The sequence below is a fragment of the Ceratotherium simum genome, chromosome 18, assembly GCF_057802395.1.
Source record: "Ceratotherium simum simum isolate JZ-2026a chromosome 18, ASM5780239v1, whole genome shotgun sequence".
Classification (NCBI taxonomy): domain Eukaryota; kingdom Metazoa; phylum Chordata; class Mammalia; order Perissodactyla; family Rhinocerotidae; genus Ceratotherium; species Ceratotherium simum.
The window spans coordinates 5,046,450-5,063,439 of NC_141917.1; the positions used below are offsets into that span (position 1 = coordinate 5,046,450).

General features: G+C 40.7%; 1 long non-coding RNA gene across 2 annotated transcripts in view; it reads right to left on the minus strand.

The window, feature by feature from the left end:
- LOC147914573 (uncharacterized) overlaps positions 1-10,041 on the minus strand; it is a 51,718-nt gene extending 41,677 nt beyond the window's left edge. For both annotated transcript variants that reach the window (XR_015555074.1, XR_015555073.1), the window contains exon 1: positions 9,935-10,041. This is a non-coding gene — a long non-coding RNA (uncharacterized LOC147914573). The remainder of the gene's footprint in view (positions 1-9,934) is intronic.
- Positions 10,042-16,990: the final 6,949 nt, after the last annotated feature.

The following is a 16,990-nucleotide window of genomic DNA, read 5'->3' on the forward strand; positions in this document are numbered from 1 at the left end:
ATTGATTAAAGTATTGCTATCCCCCAACTATTCACCATTTGAGAACCGTGAACTCTTAAGAATGTGTGTAACTCCCTTTCTGTGACACAGCTAAGAGGAACAAGGATAGGTCAGAACCCAGGGCAAGATGACTCTAAATATTTTGATGGCCTCTCACTATATACTGTTGACTGCAAACCTCTGAAGGTGAGAGACTGTTTTATTTGAATTTTAATTGCAAGTACCTAGCTCAATGCTTATCACAGAGCCTGGCATAAGGCAGGTTGTTAATTGTGTTATTTAACACCTATGCACAGATGCTCACTCCATGTCTGGGAAATAAACAGTTGACGTCAGCGATCTAGGATTGCCCATCTCTGTGGATGGCCCAGTACCTACAAACATAGAATAGGAGAACACTTGATGAGAGTTGAATTTAATTGAAATGAGACCTGACAAGAAGGATTAAGAGCTAGAAATTATTCAAGAAAACTAAAAACCTACTGATGGTGTTTACAGTCTCTTTGCATTAAGGAATTTGCAAAGTGAATAAAGCGCTGAAGATCTGCCATAGACATGTGGGTCAATTTGAGCCTCTTAGTGGGTAATGGAAGGGGGGGGACATTTTAGAGAAGAAATGAGGGATTAAAATGAAAGACTGATTGCACCAAGCTTGTCAGGACCCACTGGCAAACTACAATTGCTCTGACTTGTTTAAAATAACTGTACTGAGAGTGTATTCGGTCTCCCCTTCCAGGTTTCCTCTCCACCTCCCTCAGCCGGCTCTGTGACCCCCAGGCTAACCTCCACAAATTGCATCAAACGGTCTCCCTTGTCATCCAGCTTTGAGTTGGGTCTGTCAGTGGAAGGAAGGGGCAGGATATCACTTTCACTATAGTGAAAATAGTGAAGCTAGTAGCAGGTGGGGAGAGTGAGTGAGGTTCTCATCCTCCCAGCTCACCTTCCTGCGATCTCCATGAGCCCAGCTGCTCCCTGGGGGCTTCCTCTTGCAGCTACAGATCTCTCTGGGTTCCAGTAACAGCTCCTTCCCCTGTCCTCCAGACAGAGAGGAGGTGACAGCTTCCTGGTGTCACGTGCCCTGGGATGCAGCCCATAAGCCCTCAGTTTTCCTCAACCTGGCCCCACCTTGTAAATAGCCCTTCATCAAACTCTCTTTGTTCATGGTTTTAAGAGTACCATCTGTTTCCTACAGACCCTCACTAATGCAGTAACTGATAAGACCCCAAGATCTTGGTGGCTTAATCCAAGAGAAATTGATTCTCACTCATGTGACATTCAGTTCGATGTTTCTGTGAGCTGGCACCCAGCTTCCTTCCATCTGGGGGCTCTGCCTTCCTTGGAGCATCTAAGGATGGAGATTAACGGGCCAGTCCTAGAAGTGGCATCTATCGCTTTCAGACATTCTGCTGGCAAGGACTTTGTCATCTAAATGCAGATGAAGCTGGAAATACAGCCTCTCTGGTGCCCAGGAGGAAAGGGACTTGGGGAATCTAGACAGTCTCCGCCACCCCATTTCAAGACTGTAGACATATTTAACCAGTGCAAAAAATATATTTTTGCTCCAATGGACAATGTATCCTTTCATGGTGATGTTTGCATCCTGCAGAGTAGGTCTCGGGATGTGGTGTGGGGCAGGTACCACCTGCTGGGTGTCCGATGACAGAGGCACAAATCTATATAGAGCCAGCAGCAAAGACGTTGTGATTCTAAAACCACCAAACAGCTTGTCTTGTTGAGACTGTAGGAGAACAGGTGTAGGAGGGTGAACTGATCTGGAAGAACACCTCCCGGCTGGGGGCAGCCAGGATCACAGGATCACCGTGAATGTGCAGATGTGTCTACAGAGAAGTGGGGGGACATTTGACTGCAGAAGTGATTTTCCTGTATTTTTTTTTTCTGATTTTTTAAATGGTTTTAATCCTCTAAGCATGGCAATACAAATTCTACAATCTGAAAGTGTGGCAGACATTAAGACAGGAGATCTAGAGAGGAGGAACTTGGAGAACCGGGAAGAAATACACTTTGGGAGTACAATTTATAGAGTGTCTTTAAAGGAGAATTGTTTGGTGGTTTTATGTTAAAGGAATTTTCACTAAATTTCAGAAGTGGAAAGACCCTGTGGTTTTTCCCTGGAGAAAGCTGTGGCCCTGGAGGTCTGGGTGATTTGCCTGTAGTCCCTGATGGCTAATGGAGGAGCAGGAGGGAGGCAGGGCGGCCAGCCTTCCCCCAGGCCTGGCACATTGTAGCCGCGTGGCTGGTGCCAGCCCACCGTCCAAGGCCGCACCCCCCGGGAATGCTCCAGCTGGCCTCGGACTGTTGGAATGGGTATCTTGTTGACCCGGAGCTCATTCCAAAGTGAAGGATGATCACTCTCCACACAGACAGCCAAATGCAAGGAATTAACTTCCCTCTGGAATATGCTCAAAAAACGGCTGTTGGAAATCAGTGAGCCAATATCCCAGGTCTCTTTCCCCTGGTGGAATAACTCCGAGGTGTGTGCTTTACAATTATTCCTAGAATATCTCCGTGGGATTAAGCTCCCTTTACCCATGGGGGAGCTGGTTTGATGATGCACAGTTTGCTGACTGCCCTCCCTTTCCTCTCCAGCTTCCCCACCCTCTACTAGCAATTCCTGCTTTTTCCGAATGAACTATCCTTCCTGCATCCTTGACTCAAGCCCTGCCCCCAGAGAACTAAAAATAAATCAACCAGAAACGTTCTCTGGATGACTTTATGCAGAATAGCTATTACTGGCAGTATTCATTTAAGTGAAGAGTATATATTCACCCTTACCAGGTAACTCTTTTTTGGATGTTATACTCATTTCCAGGTAAATCTGCATATGCCTTTAAGCCAAGAACTCCTTCCTCTTCGGTGGCTTCTATAATGAGCACTGAAGAAATCCTTGTCCAGGTGATGGAGAAGTGAATCAGAAAGACTCAATGGAATTACAGACAGAAGAACAGGAAGAGAAATTTGGGCCATTTTTCGATGAAATGATAATGAGTTAGGAAAAAAAAATAAATGAAGGGTTGATTTTCTGAAAGGAGAAGTAGCAGGGGGAGACTATATTAATAAATTCTAGTAGAGAGAACCAGATCTGCAGGACTAAAGAAAAGGTGGGAGGAGAAAGCAGGAGGGACCCCCGTTGTGTGGCTTCAGGGTAACCATGTGTGAACCCTGAGCAGATTTCCATTATTCTATTGTTCAGGTGCAAAGACCACAGCACCAAGGGAAGAAGCAACTCTGGGGTGGGGGAGCAGCATCCGGAGCTAACCACTCCACCGTGAGTTAACCGAGACCCTCAGGGCAGGGATAAGGAACCACCGAAGTCCATGGTACATAGACTGTGGAACTGGGTATGTCCCCTTGGTGAATGGAAACCGCAGCAAGAGAGGAAATTAGAAGCCGAGATCAATTCAGACACCCCCAGGTTGAAATGAAATCATGTTTGTCCTGTGATATCATGAGATATCTAAAGATTTCGATATTAACCTGTTAACTGGCACAAAGGCCCTCCTACTTGTCAACCTGCCAGTCACCGAAGCCCAGCCGTTGGCTTTGCTGCTGCCCTGTGCTCCAGGTTCCATGCTCTTTTCCTCAACACGCTACGCTCACCCTTTAGTGCCTGATGGTCTCTGTCTCTCTGAATTCATTTATCAAAGCGCATCCTGAGGAATATGTCTGTCTAAGTCATTTGTACTGACGCGGACGTTACTGTAAAGGCAAAGCGTCATCCTCCCGAGGCACCGGCATCAGAGCCCTATGTGAGAGGAAGAACCTCAGACACTCACTACTCTAGAGAAGGGAGGACTGAGATATAACTTGCTTTTAGCACCCAAAGGGTGCTTCCACCCTTCCACCCCCATACCTGACCTGGGTAGGCTCTGCTTCTAGACGTTCCCTGGGACCCTGCACTCAGATCCATGATAGCCCTGAAGACACCTGGTGTAACTGTTGGTTCACCTGTCTGTGTATTCCTCTAGACTGTGAACACCTGGAGGGCACGGCTCATTTGTGTAATAAATTTGTGTACTTCAGTGCTTGGTACTCAGTAAAAGCTGAGTGAGTGAGTGAGAGAGTGAGTGAACACGTGGCTATGTTGCCCCTCCACAAACCCCAGCCATGTAGCCAGAGAACTACACAGTCTTCGTGGGTCTCCATGGAAGGTAGCTGTTTTCTTCCTGGACCCTTGGGATTTTGAGCAATTTGTCTCTGTCCTTACCACATCACACTTGGCTCTATTTGTCTATTCGGTTGTTTTATTTTAAACTTCTTCCATCTGTATCCATCTTCATGGTCCACTGTTCTCTTCCCAACTCCCAACTCCCAGCTCCCACCAGCTACTAGAGTGACTTTTGAAACACTTTCCTGTTTCTAATATTTATGCACTTCAGTGAGCATGGCAGAAGACAGAAAGAATTACCTTCAACAGGCATCATTTTTATCTCGACTTCTTTTGACAAGGTTTAACAGTGTCTCAGTACTGCCTCTAAAATCTAATAAAACCCTGGATCTTTGTTATAAGATGGCTTATTAACTGACCCTCTGTTACCCGTGCTAAAATCTTCTGTTAATGCAATTAAAGTTATTTGATTCCAACACAGAAACCTGCTGTGTAATCCTCTCTCTCAGCTGCCTTTCTCCCATCTGCCCCTGTTTTGCCTCCCTCTGTGAATTTGCTAATAGGCTCGCCACTAAACTTAGCGCCTCCCCTTTTCAAAGCTCATTTCTTCAAAGATTCAAAGACAGACCAAGTCTACCCTGCTAGAGTCCTTGCAGTTGTTCTAAACTCTCTCCCAATTGCCCCAACAGCTCCCAGCCTCGTCCTTCAGCTGTTGTTGTCCTTGGTAAGATATGTGTAGTTGTTTCATTCTCCTAGGAGACTGTCGTGTTCCTGTCACTTGGACTGTCACCCATTTTGTTTTCTGGATATTTAGCTCCCTTCAACAAAGAAGCACGGCTTTACTTCCTGTGGCAATTCTCTCAGAACCTTCTACAGTCGTCTGCATACCCAGTGCATGCAGACGAGGAGGAGGAAGATGAGGAGGAAGAACTGACAAACGACCTGCCTGATGGGCCTTAGAGATATTATTTGCCAAGTATAACCATCTACCCCAAATGCAGGAAGATGTCCTTTGCCCAGCAAACCTGAAACTACTCAAAAACCAAGTAGGTTTTACCCAAGTAAATGCCCAGGTATTCACTTCAGAATAGCAGTCTGGGACAGCATAGTAACATCATCTGGTGTCTGGATTCCCACCAACAGTAGCTTTTCACTGGGACATGTTGCAATTATGTAAGAGCACGGTGCAAAAGTTTATAGCTGTAAAGCCTCCTACTGTGGGGGAGATGAAGTTCCTGAGGAAGGATTGGCCTTCTCCAGCCATCTTTCTGGAGTCTGGGGGGAGAAGAATTGTCTCTACCATTGAATTGAAGACTAAGAAGCTAACCTAAAAGAAGTGGCCCGTACTCCCTTTGGAAAGGAAGCCATGACTCTGTGTGTGTGTGTGTGTGTGTGTGTGTGCGCGCGCGCGCGTGTGTGTGTTGTATGTTTATTGGGGTGAGATGGGGAGAATATCTCCCTAACCCCACAGAGTATGAATTTATCTCTGGACGAACTAAAGACATAACTTAAGAGCCTTGAGAAGAAACCATTTTGGCCTGATTTTAGGGTCAGGGCGCAGTGTCCCTTTCCAAACATCATTTCCAAACCTGGAGAGAGTTCTCCACGACAGTAAGGATGCTGCTAGCAGAGGTGATGATCTGAGAGATTTCTGTGATTGAATCAATTTGAGAAATGCTACAACTTTTTTCTGATTTTTTTTATCGTAATAAAATACACATAATAAAATTTACCATATTAACCTTTTTAAAGTACACAGGTCAGTGGTATTAAATGCATTTATAATGTTGTGCGACCATCACCACCGCCATCTCCAGAACTCTTTTCATCTTGTAAAACTGAAACTCTATAACTGAAACTCCATTAAACAGTAACTCCCCATTCCCCCTCTCTACAGACCATGTCAACCATTATTCTGCTTTCTGTGTCTATGATTTTGACTACTTTATGTATTTCATATAATTGGAATTGCACACTATTGGTCTTTTGGTGACTGGCTTATTTCACTTAACATAATGTCCTCAATGTTCATTCATGTTCCAGTGTGTGTCAGAATTTCCCTTATTTTTAAGGCTGAATAGTATTCCATTGAATGTGTAGACCACATTTTGCTTCTCCATTCATCTGTTGATGGACACGTGGGTTGCTTCTGTGTTTTAGCTTTTGTGAATAGAGCTGCTACAAACATAGATGTATAAAAATCTGTTTGCAGCCCTGTTTTCAGTTCTTTTGGTTATATACCCAGCAGTGGAATTGCTGGATTATAAGGTAATTCTATTTTCAATTTTTTGAGGAAACACCGTACTGTTTTCCACAGCAACTGTATCTTTTTACATTCCTACCAACAGTGAAGGGTTCCAACTATTTCACATCCTCACCAATACCTGTTATTTTGTTTTTCTTATAGTAGCCATCTTAATGGGCGTGAGGTGGTATCTCATTGTAGTTTTGATATGCATTTCCCTAATGATTAGTAATGTCAAGCATCTTTTCATGTGCTTATTACACATTTGTATATTTTCTTTGGAGAAATGTCTATTCAAGTTCTTTGTTCATATTTGAATCAGGCAAAACACAGAGCAGTTGAAAGTACAAGGCTAGAAAAAGTTAAACCAAGATTAAACAAACCAAAGAAAATATTAAGCAAAGAAAGGTATGTTGATTTAAGACAAAGTAGGCTTTAAGACAAAATTATCATCAAAGATAAAAATGTCAACATATGACAATAGGTAACTTTATCCAGGACAATTCTAACTATATACATCTAAAATTCAACATGCATGTCTCTGTCTCAGAGTATCAGGACGTATAAAGAAAAAAACTGGCAGAACTACAAGTGGAAAGTGAAAAATGTGTTATTATTGTGGGATATTCCTAAGATATTCTCTGTCAGTAATTAAGACACAAATATATGGAACAGAAGTAGGAGATAGAATAGTTTAATGTTGCAATTATAAAACATCTGGATTTAAAAAACATACACAGAACACTTCACCCTAAAACACTGACTAATATTGGAACCTTTATCAATATTGATTATGTTATCTAGACTATAAAACAAATCACAATGAATTTTACAGACTATTTCTTCTGACCACTGGGCAAGTAAATTATAATTTATTTTTAAAAATAATGCATGTTAGGAAATTTCAAGCTCAACTTGTGTAGAACCCATGACTCAAAGAAGAAAGTATAAGGAAAATTGGGCTATATCAGGAAATGAATGATAATAAAAATACCGCTTCTCAAAAAAAGAACTATAAAGACACTTAGAATTATACTAACATTAGGAAAGAAGATTAAAAGAAAATACACAGTATTATTATTGAACTCAAGATGTTAGAGAAAAAAGCAAATGATTAAGCATGAATAAATGTTATAAGATACAAACAAAAATTAATGAAACAACAGATGCATTTTTTAAAAGGGAGAAAAACTCAAGAAGATAGTTGTTTTATTTATTTATTTATTTATTTATTTATTTATTTATTTATTTATTTATTTATTTATTTATTTATTTAATTTTTAAATTTTTTTGTGAGGAAGATCAGCCCTGAGCTAACATCTGCCAATCCTCCTCTTTTTGCTGAGGAAGACTGGCCCTGGGCTAACATCCATGCCCATCTTCCTCTACTTTATATATGGGACGCCGCCACAGCATGGCTTGACAAGTGGTGCATAAGTCTGTGCCTGGGATCCGAACCTGTGAACCCCGGGCCATCAAAGCGGAGCACGTGCACTTAACTGCCACGTCACCAGGCCAGCCCCAAGAAGATAGTTATTTAAAAAAAAATCTAATAAAATGGAAAATCAATCAATAAAAAATTTTAAAAAATAAATTCAAGAAGTTTTTAAAAATAAAAATTACAAAATAATGGTGTCAAAAAATTTTGAAAAAACATTAAGTAGACAATGTCCTGGGATGGGGGCACAATCATATTAAAAGTAACTCAAGATGGAGCAGAACAAATTGTGCATGCATATAACTATCAATAAATAGAATCAATATTGAAAATTTTACCAAAAACTAGAGCAAAACAGAACAAAAAGACCTTCAAGCTCAAAAGTTTTAGTTGAAAATCCTACCAGTAATTCTAGGAGTGTATATTCTAACATGGCAGAAATTGCCTCCAGGACTAGTAATAAAAACGCTGGTCTCGGATCTAATAATGAGCTTGTTCAAAGCAGGGACTAGCATATTATAAGAAAGGAATGTTGTAGACTAATCTTACTGTGAACCATAGAAGCAACAAGGTTAAAAGTATTAGCAAACTAAATCCAGTGATGTGTTCAAAACACAATCCAGCATGAACACAGTGGGTTTATACCAAGAATTCAAGGGTGATAAACATTATGAAATCTACTTGTGATTCAAAATGTAGACTGAAAACAATCGATGTAAGACTTGCAGTAACTGTGTTTAATTAAATTCAATACATATTCAAAATAAAGCTTTGCTAAAAGCTAGAAAAAGCAGAAATTTTCCTTATTATAGTGAGATTTACTAAACCTCTTATTTATTTATTAAAAACTACAATGAATCCTATATTTAATTTTGAAATGATAAAATAATTTTCTTTAGTGTCAGGAACAAGAACAGAATGCCTACTCTCACTACTTCTTTTCAGTTTTTTTCTGGATGTCAAAGACAGTACTATTAAGCAAGAATAAAGAAGTAAATATTAAGGACTAGAACAGTCAATATGTTTGTACTCGTAGAAAGCCCTGGAGAACCTAGGTCTAAATTATTGGAGTTAATAAGATAATTCAGATGGTTGCTAGATGTAAAATCAATATATGAAAATGGATTGCATTCCAATAACCATCAACAAACAGAAAATCTAATTATAAAATTACTATTTATAAAACAGTAAATATATTGTTGAGGATTAAATCTAACAATAGATATGCAATAACTTTATAGATAAAAATATGAAATATTATTAAAGACACAAAATAGCTAACTAAGTGAAGTGATAACAAGCCAGAGCTAGGAAAACTCAGATATCAAGATTTGTTATAAAGTATTAGTGACTGATAGTGTGATGTTAGTGCAGGGATGGAAATACAGATGAATAGAGCCCGACAGAGAACGCAGAAACATATATATGAGAACCCACACTCATATATGTAGAAAATTGGTATATGACAAAGGCATCTTTGCAAGTCAGTAGAGAAATGCTGGCCCCAAAACAGAAAAAAATCATAAAAATTTAAATACTACATAACATCTTATACAAAAACCAATGCTAAGTGGGGAAAAAATCTGAAGATGAGAAATAGGATTTTAAAAACTTACTAAGGGGGAGTCAAGATGGCGGCGTAGGCAGACTCTGAACTCACCTCCTCCCGTGGACACAGCCAATTTACAACTACTCGTGGAAAAATTACCCCTGAGACAGAGCTGAAAACTGGATAAGAGGAACTCCTGCAACAACGGACAATCCTAACTGGGGTGGAAGAGGCAGAGACTCCCTTCCGGAGAGGAAAAACGCCGCCTTCACAAGCCGCCAGCTTCACGGCCGCCGGGAGCAGCTCACAGGTACGCAGCCTCCCTGGAGGCGCGGGGCCCTGAGCCGGGAGCGCCCCCGCTGTGGGCATTGTGTGGACCCAGCACAATCGAGACCAGCGGCATAATATCTGACTTTGCTGCTACTAAAGCATTGGGTAGCATCCCCAGAAAACCCGGCTCACAAAGAAACTAAAACTGGCTCTTAAAGGGCCCGCGCACAAACTCACCCGTTCCAGAAAGCATCCTAAAATCACCAGAAAGCAAGGTGCACACTGCTTTGGTGACAAGAGACTCACCTAATAGGCCCTGAGTGCATCTCGGTGAGGGGTGAGACCTCTCCAGGGACTGGGACATTGGCGGCGGCCATTGTTGTGGCCTGGTGTGAGCGTGCTGACACAGACGCCATTGGAGTTTTCCCTGAGACCTGCTAGCCCAGGTTCTGCTCCACCCGCTAGAGCACCGATTTAATCCAGCTCAGCCAGGGCAGGCAGCCCACCCTAGAGACTGGCCCCACCTAACAACAAACCCTCAGGCAACGTGTGGGCCTGCATAGATTGGTGACTGGATTTTCTGCAGCCTGGCAACTGAGCTGACTTGAGCGGGGCAGGGTGTGCACAAGGAGCGGGTGGAGAGTGTGGGGTGGTGGCGGAGTGTGTGGGGCTCCCGCCGTGGAGAGACTGGGTCCGCTTGGGGAGGTCGGGCGCTCACACGGGGCAGGACTGTGTTGACTGTGTGTGTGGACCTGTGGGCGGCAGGGCTTGTCAGCTGCAGAAGACTTGTGCTTCTCAAAGACCCACATAGGAGGTTTGCCCCACCTTCCAAAGCCTGAAACAATTGGGTGCTCCTGTGCCTGAGGCCAGCCCCACCCAGCTGCAATCCTCAGAGAGCTGACAAGAGACCTAATAGGCTAGAGGTTTACAGCAATTCTAAGGCCCTGAGCCTAACAACCTGCCACGCTGGGGGCCTACTCACTTAAAAGAAATACTGCAACACAGATGTGGTATTAGAACTTGCAGCCAACTGTGCTGGGGCTCCTCACACCTGATAAAGAGACTGAAGGGCCCACAACAACTACAAGCAGCTGAGCATTACAACAGCTGGCCAGGAGCATAACTCAGCCTCCCTGGGCGCCTATAGGGAGAGCTAACAGGCCACAATAGAAGCACACACGTAGCCCACATAGGGGCCACCCCTGGAACATTGAGAACTGAGGGAAGCACACTGGAAGCCTCCTAAGCCATCACTTACATAAGGTCACCTATCCAAGAGCAGGAGACGTAGCTGACCTACCTAATACATAGACACAAGCACAGGGAAAGAGGCAAAATGAGGAGGCAAAAGAATGCATTCCAAGTAAGGGAACAGGACAAAACCCCAGAAAAGGAACTAAGTGAAACAGAAATGAGCAACCTACCCGACAGAGAGTTCAAACTAAGAGTGTTAAGGATGCTAACTGATCTGGGGAGAAGAATAGATGAACTCAGTGAGAATGTCAACAAAGAAATGGAAGATATAAAAAGAACCAATCAGAAATGAAGAATACAATACTGGAAATGAAAAATTCATTAGAGGGACTCAAAAGCAGAGTAGAGGATACAGAAGAACGGATCTGTGAGCTGGAAGGAAGACGAGAAGAAAGTACCCAGCGTGAACAGATAAAAGAGAAAAGAATATAAAAGAGTGAGGACAGTCTAAGGGACCTCTGGGACAACATCAAGCGCACTAACATCCGTGTTATAGGTGTCCCGGAAGGAGAAGAGCGAGACAAGGGGGCAGAGAATCTATTTCAAGAAATAATAGATGAAAACTTCCCTAACCTAAGGAAGGAAACAGACATCCAGGTACAGGAGGCACAGAGAGCCCCAAACAAGATAAACCCAAAGAGGCCCACACCAAGACACATCATAATCAAAATGTCCAGAATTAAAGATAAAGAGAGAATCCTAAAAGCCACAAGAGAATGTCAAGTTACATACAAAGGAAACCCCATAAGGCTATCAGCTGACTTCTCAGCAGAAACCTTACAGGCTAGAAGAGAATGGCACGATATATTTAAAGTGCTAAAAGGAAAAAACTTACAGCCAAGAATACTCTACCCAGCAAGGTTATCGTTCAAAATGGAAGGAGAGATCAAAAATTTCCCAGACAAGCAAAAATTAAAGGAGTTTGTCACCAAGAAACCAGTGTTACAAGAAATGTTAAAGGGACTGATTTAAGGGGAAAGACAAGACCACAAAACGGAAAAATTACCTACTCCCCCGATTAGAACGTAATGGATACAAATGCACAAAAAAGAAGTTGGATATGCTATCAAAAACAAAAGGAGGGAGGAGGGTAGTTAAAGAGTACAGCTTTCAGATAGAGGTCAAACTAAAGTGACCATCAATTCTGTATAGAAGAAGTAAGGAACAGAGAAGGACTACTAAAACACTGAGGGAAAAAAAAAAAAAGTTAAAAAATGGCAGTAAGTACATACTTATCAATAGCTACTTTAAACGTCAATGGACTAAATGCTCCAATTAAAAGGCATAGGGTGGCTGACTGGATAAAAACAGGACCCATATATATGCTGCATACAAGAGACACACTTCAGACCTAAAGACACTCACAAACTGAAAGTGAAGGGATGGAAAAAGATACTCCACGCAAATGGCAATGAAAAGAAAGCAGGGGTAGCAGTACTCATATCAGACAAAATAGACTTTAAAACAAAAACTGTAAAACGAGACAAAGAAGGGCATTACATAATGATCAAGGGAACAATCCAACAAGAGGATATAACACTTGTAAATATCTACGCACCCAATGTAGGTGCACCTAAATATATAAAGCAATTATTAACAGACATAAAAACAGAAATAGACAGTAACACAATAATAGTAGGGGACTTTAACACTCCACTTACACCAACGGATAGATCATCCAAACAGAAGATCAATAAGGAAACATTGGCCTTAAACGACACACTAGAACAGATGGACCTAGTAGATATATACAGAGCATTCCATCCAAAAACCGAAGAATACACGTTCTTTTCAAATGCACATGGAACATTCTCCAGGATTGATCACATATTAGGCCACAAAACAAGTCTCCATAAATTTAAGAAGATTGAAATAATACCAAGCATCTTTTCTGACCACAACGGTATGAAACTAGAAATCAACTATAGGAAGAAGATCAGAAAAGCCACAAATACATGGAGATTAAACAAAATGCTACTGAACAACGATTGGGTTAACGAAGAAATCAAAGAAGAAATCAAAAAATACCTGGAGACAAATGAAAATGAAAATAAGACATGCCAGAATTTATGGGATACAGCAAAAGCAGTTCTAAGAGGGAAGTTTATAGCAATACAGGCCTATCTCAACAAACAAGAAAAATCTCAAATAAACAATCTAACAATGCACCTAAAGGAACTGGAAAAAGAAGAACAAACAAAGCCCAAAATCAGTAGAAGAAGGGAAATAATAAAAATCAGAGCAGAAATAAATGAAATAGAGACCAAAAAAACAATAGAAAAAATTAATAAAACCAAGAGCTGGTTCTTTGAAAAGATAAACAAATTTGACAAACCTTTAGCTAGACTCACCAAGAAAAAAGAGAGAAGGCACAAATAAGTAAAATCAGAAATGAAAGAGGAGAGGTTACAACAGACACCTCAGAAATACAAAAGATTATAAGAGAATACTATGAAAAACTATATGCCAACCAATTCGACAATCTGGAAGAAATGGATAAATTCTTAGAATCATACAACCTTCCAAAACTGGATCAAGAAGAAGTAGAGAATTTGAATAGACCAATCACCAGTAAGGAGATCGAAACAGTAATCAAAAACCTCCCCAAAAATAAAAGTCCAGGACCAGATGGCTTCCCTGGTGAATTCTACCAAACATTCAAAGAAGAGTTAATACCTATCCTTCTCAAACTCTTCCAAAAAATTGAGGATGGGGGGAAGCTCCCTAACTCATTCTACGAAGCTGACATTACCCTGATACCAAAACCAGACAAGGACAACACAAAAAAAGAAAATTACAGGCCAATATCACTGATGAACATCGATGCGAAAATCCTCAACAAAATACTAGCAAATCGCATACAACAATACGTTAAAAAGATTATACACCATGATCAAGTGGGATTTATTTCAGGTATGCAGGGATGGTTTAACATTCGCAAATCAATCAACGTAATACACCACATTAATAAAATGAAGAATAAAAATCACATGATCATCTCAATAGATGCAGAGAAAGCTTTTGACAAGATACAGCATCCATTTATGATAAAAACTCTGAATAAAATGGGTATAGAAGGAAAGTACCTCAACATAATAAAGACCATATATGAGAAACCCACAGCTAATATCATCCTCAATGGTGAAAAACTGAAAGCTATCCCTCTAAGAACAGGAACCAGACAAGGATGCCCACTGTCACCACTCCTATTTAACATAGTATTGGAAGTCCTAGCCAGAGCAATCAGGCAAGAGAAAGAAATAAAAGGGATCCAAATTGGAAAGGAAGAAGTGAAACTGTCACTATTTGCAGATGACATGATTTTATATATAGAAAACCCTAAAGAATCCACCAGAAAACTTTTAGAAGTAATAAACGACTATGGTAAAGTTGCAGGATACAAAATCAACATACAAAAATCAGTTGCATTTCTGTACACTAACAACGAAGTAGCAGAAAGAGAAATTAAGAATACCATCCCATTTACAAGTGCAACAAAAGAATAAAATCCCTAGGAATACACTTAACCAAAGAGGTGAAAGACCTGTACCACGAAAACTATAAAACATTGCTGAAAGAAATTGAAGAGGACACAAAGAAATGGAAAGATATTCCGTGCTCTTGGATTGGAAGAATTAACATAGTTAAGATGTCCATACTTCCTAAAGCCATCTATAGATTCAATGCAATCCCTATCAAAGTTCCAACAACATTTTTCACAGAAATAGAACAAAGAATCCTAAAATTTATATGGAACAACAAAAGACCCGAATAGCTAAAGGAATCCTGAGAAAAAGAACAAAGCTGGAGGTATCACACTCCCTGATTTCAAAATATACTACAAAGCTATAGTAACCAAAACAGCATGGTACTGGCACAAAAACAGACACACAGATCAATGGAATAGAATCGAAAGCCCAGAAATAAACCCACACATCTATGGACAGCTAATCTTCGACAAAGGAGCCAAGAACATACAATGGGGAAAAGAAAGTCTCTTCAACAAATGGTGTTGGGAAAACTGGATAGCCACATGCAAAAAAATGAAAGTAGACCCTTACCTTACACCATACACAAAAATTAACTCCAAATGGATTAAAGACTTGAATGTAAGACCTGAAACTGTGAAACTTCTAGAAGAAAACATAGGCAGTACGCTCTTCCACATCAGTCTTAGCAACATCTTTTCAAACACCACATCTGACCAGGCAAGAGAAGCAATAGAAAAAATAAACAAATGGGACTACATCAAACTAAAAAGCTTCTGCACAGCAAAGGAAACCATCAACAAAACGAAAAGACAACCTAACAATTGGGAGAAGATATTTGCAAACCATACATCTGATAAGGGCTTAATCTCCAAAATATATAAAGAACTCATGCATCTCAACAACAAAAAAACTACCAACCCAATTAAAAAATGGGCAAAAGACCTGAACAGACATTTCTCCAAAGAAGATATACAGATGGCCAACAGACACATGAAAAGATGTTCAAAATCACTAACTATCAGGGAAATGCAAATCAAAACTACAATGAGATATCACCTCACGCCTGTCAGAATGGCTATAATTAACAAGACAGGAAACAACATGTGTTGGAGAGGTTGTGGAGAGAAGGGAACTCTCATACACTGCTGGTGGGAGTGCAAACTGGTGCAGCCACTATGGAAAACAGTATGGAGATTCCTCAAAAAATCAAGGATAGAACTACCATATGATCCAGCTATTCCACTGTTGGGTATTTATCCAAAGAACTTGAAAACACCAATTTGCAAAGGTACATGCACCCCTGTGTTCATTGCAGCCTTATTCACGATAGCCAAGACTTGGAAGCAACCTAAGTGCCCATCAAGGGACGAATGGATAAAGAAGCTGTGGTATATATACACAATGGAATACTACTCAGCCATAAGAAACGATGAAATCCAGCCATTTGTGACAACATGGATGGACATTGAGGGTATAATGCAAAGTGAAATAAGTCAGAGGGAGAAGGTCAAATACCGTATGATTTCCTTCATTAAGTAGTAGATAATAACAACAATAAGCAAACACATAGGGACAGAGATTGGATTGGTGGTTACCAGAGGGGAAGGGGGGAGGGAGGAGGGTGAAAGGGATAATTCGGTACATGTGTGTGGTGATGGGTTGTAATTAGTATTTTGGTGGTGAACATGATGTAGTCCATGCAGAAATAGAAGTACAATGATGTACACCTGAAATTTTTACAATGTTATAAACCAATGTTACTGCAATAAACAAAAAATTAAAAGAGCAAAAAAAAAATAAAATAAAAATAAAAACTTACTAAGGAGTTTATGCTTATGGCCATGTAAAAGTAACTTGTATGGGATGTGCCCATCCATCAAAAACAACTAAAAATAACAACTGGACAAAATATATGAAATAATATTAAAAATATACATATCGGACAATAGGCAGCACAGAACTCTGATCTCTGACAAAAGGAAACAAACAAGTGATCCCTACCATCACTCTCTGCCTGCAGGCAACTTTTAGACTTCAGTTCAGGGAGGGGAAACCCAAATAGAATACTATTATGTTACTGAGTTGAAGGGGCAGATATTGTGCTTGAAGGAGGCAGGGGTGGCTGGAATTTACAGGGCAATATGTCAGAGTGGAGAGGGAAAGTGCCCCTTGAGTCTTTGGCTGAATTCTCATCTGCTCTTGCAAGAGCTGAAACTCCAGGAAGCTGGGAAAAGAACTACTTCCAGATTCAGAACACTTGCATGGTAAACTGACAAATCCCCACATGGAGGTGAGACTCATTTGAGTTCCCACCAGCCAGTATGAGGATGTCTTATTGAACACACAGGGCATTTTGTAGAGACCCCAGAAAATCAGTAAGGACATTGAAGTCACCCAAAGTGAAGTAGGGATAAAATAGCCCTGGAGTAAAGGCTACTGTAGATAAGTCCAAAAAAATACATCAAGTCAAGCTGCAAAATGTTCAAGCTGATCCATGAGTTGTATGTGCCTGCTTATATGCCTGCCATGTCCAACATGCTTTCAAGTAAAAGAACAGTATTCAGAACTCGGAATCATAAAATTCACAATGTCTGGGATCTGACCAAAAATTACTAGA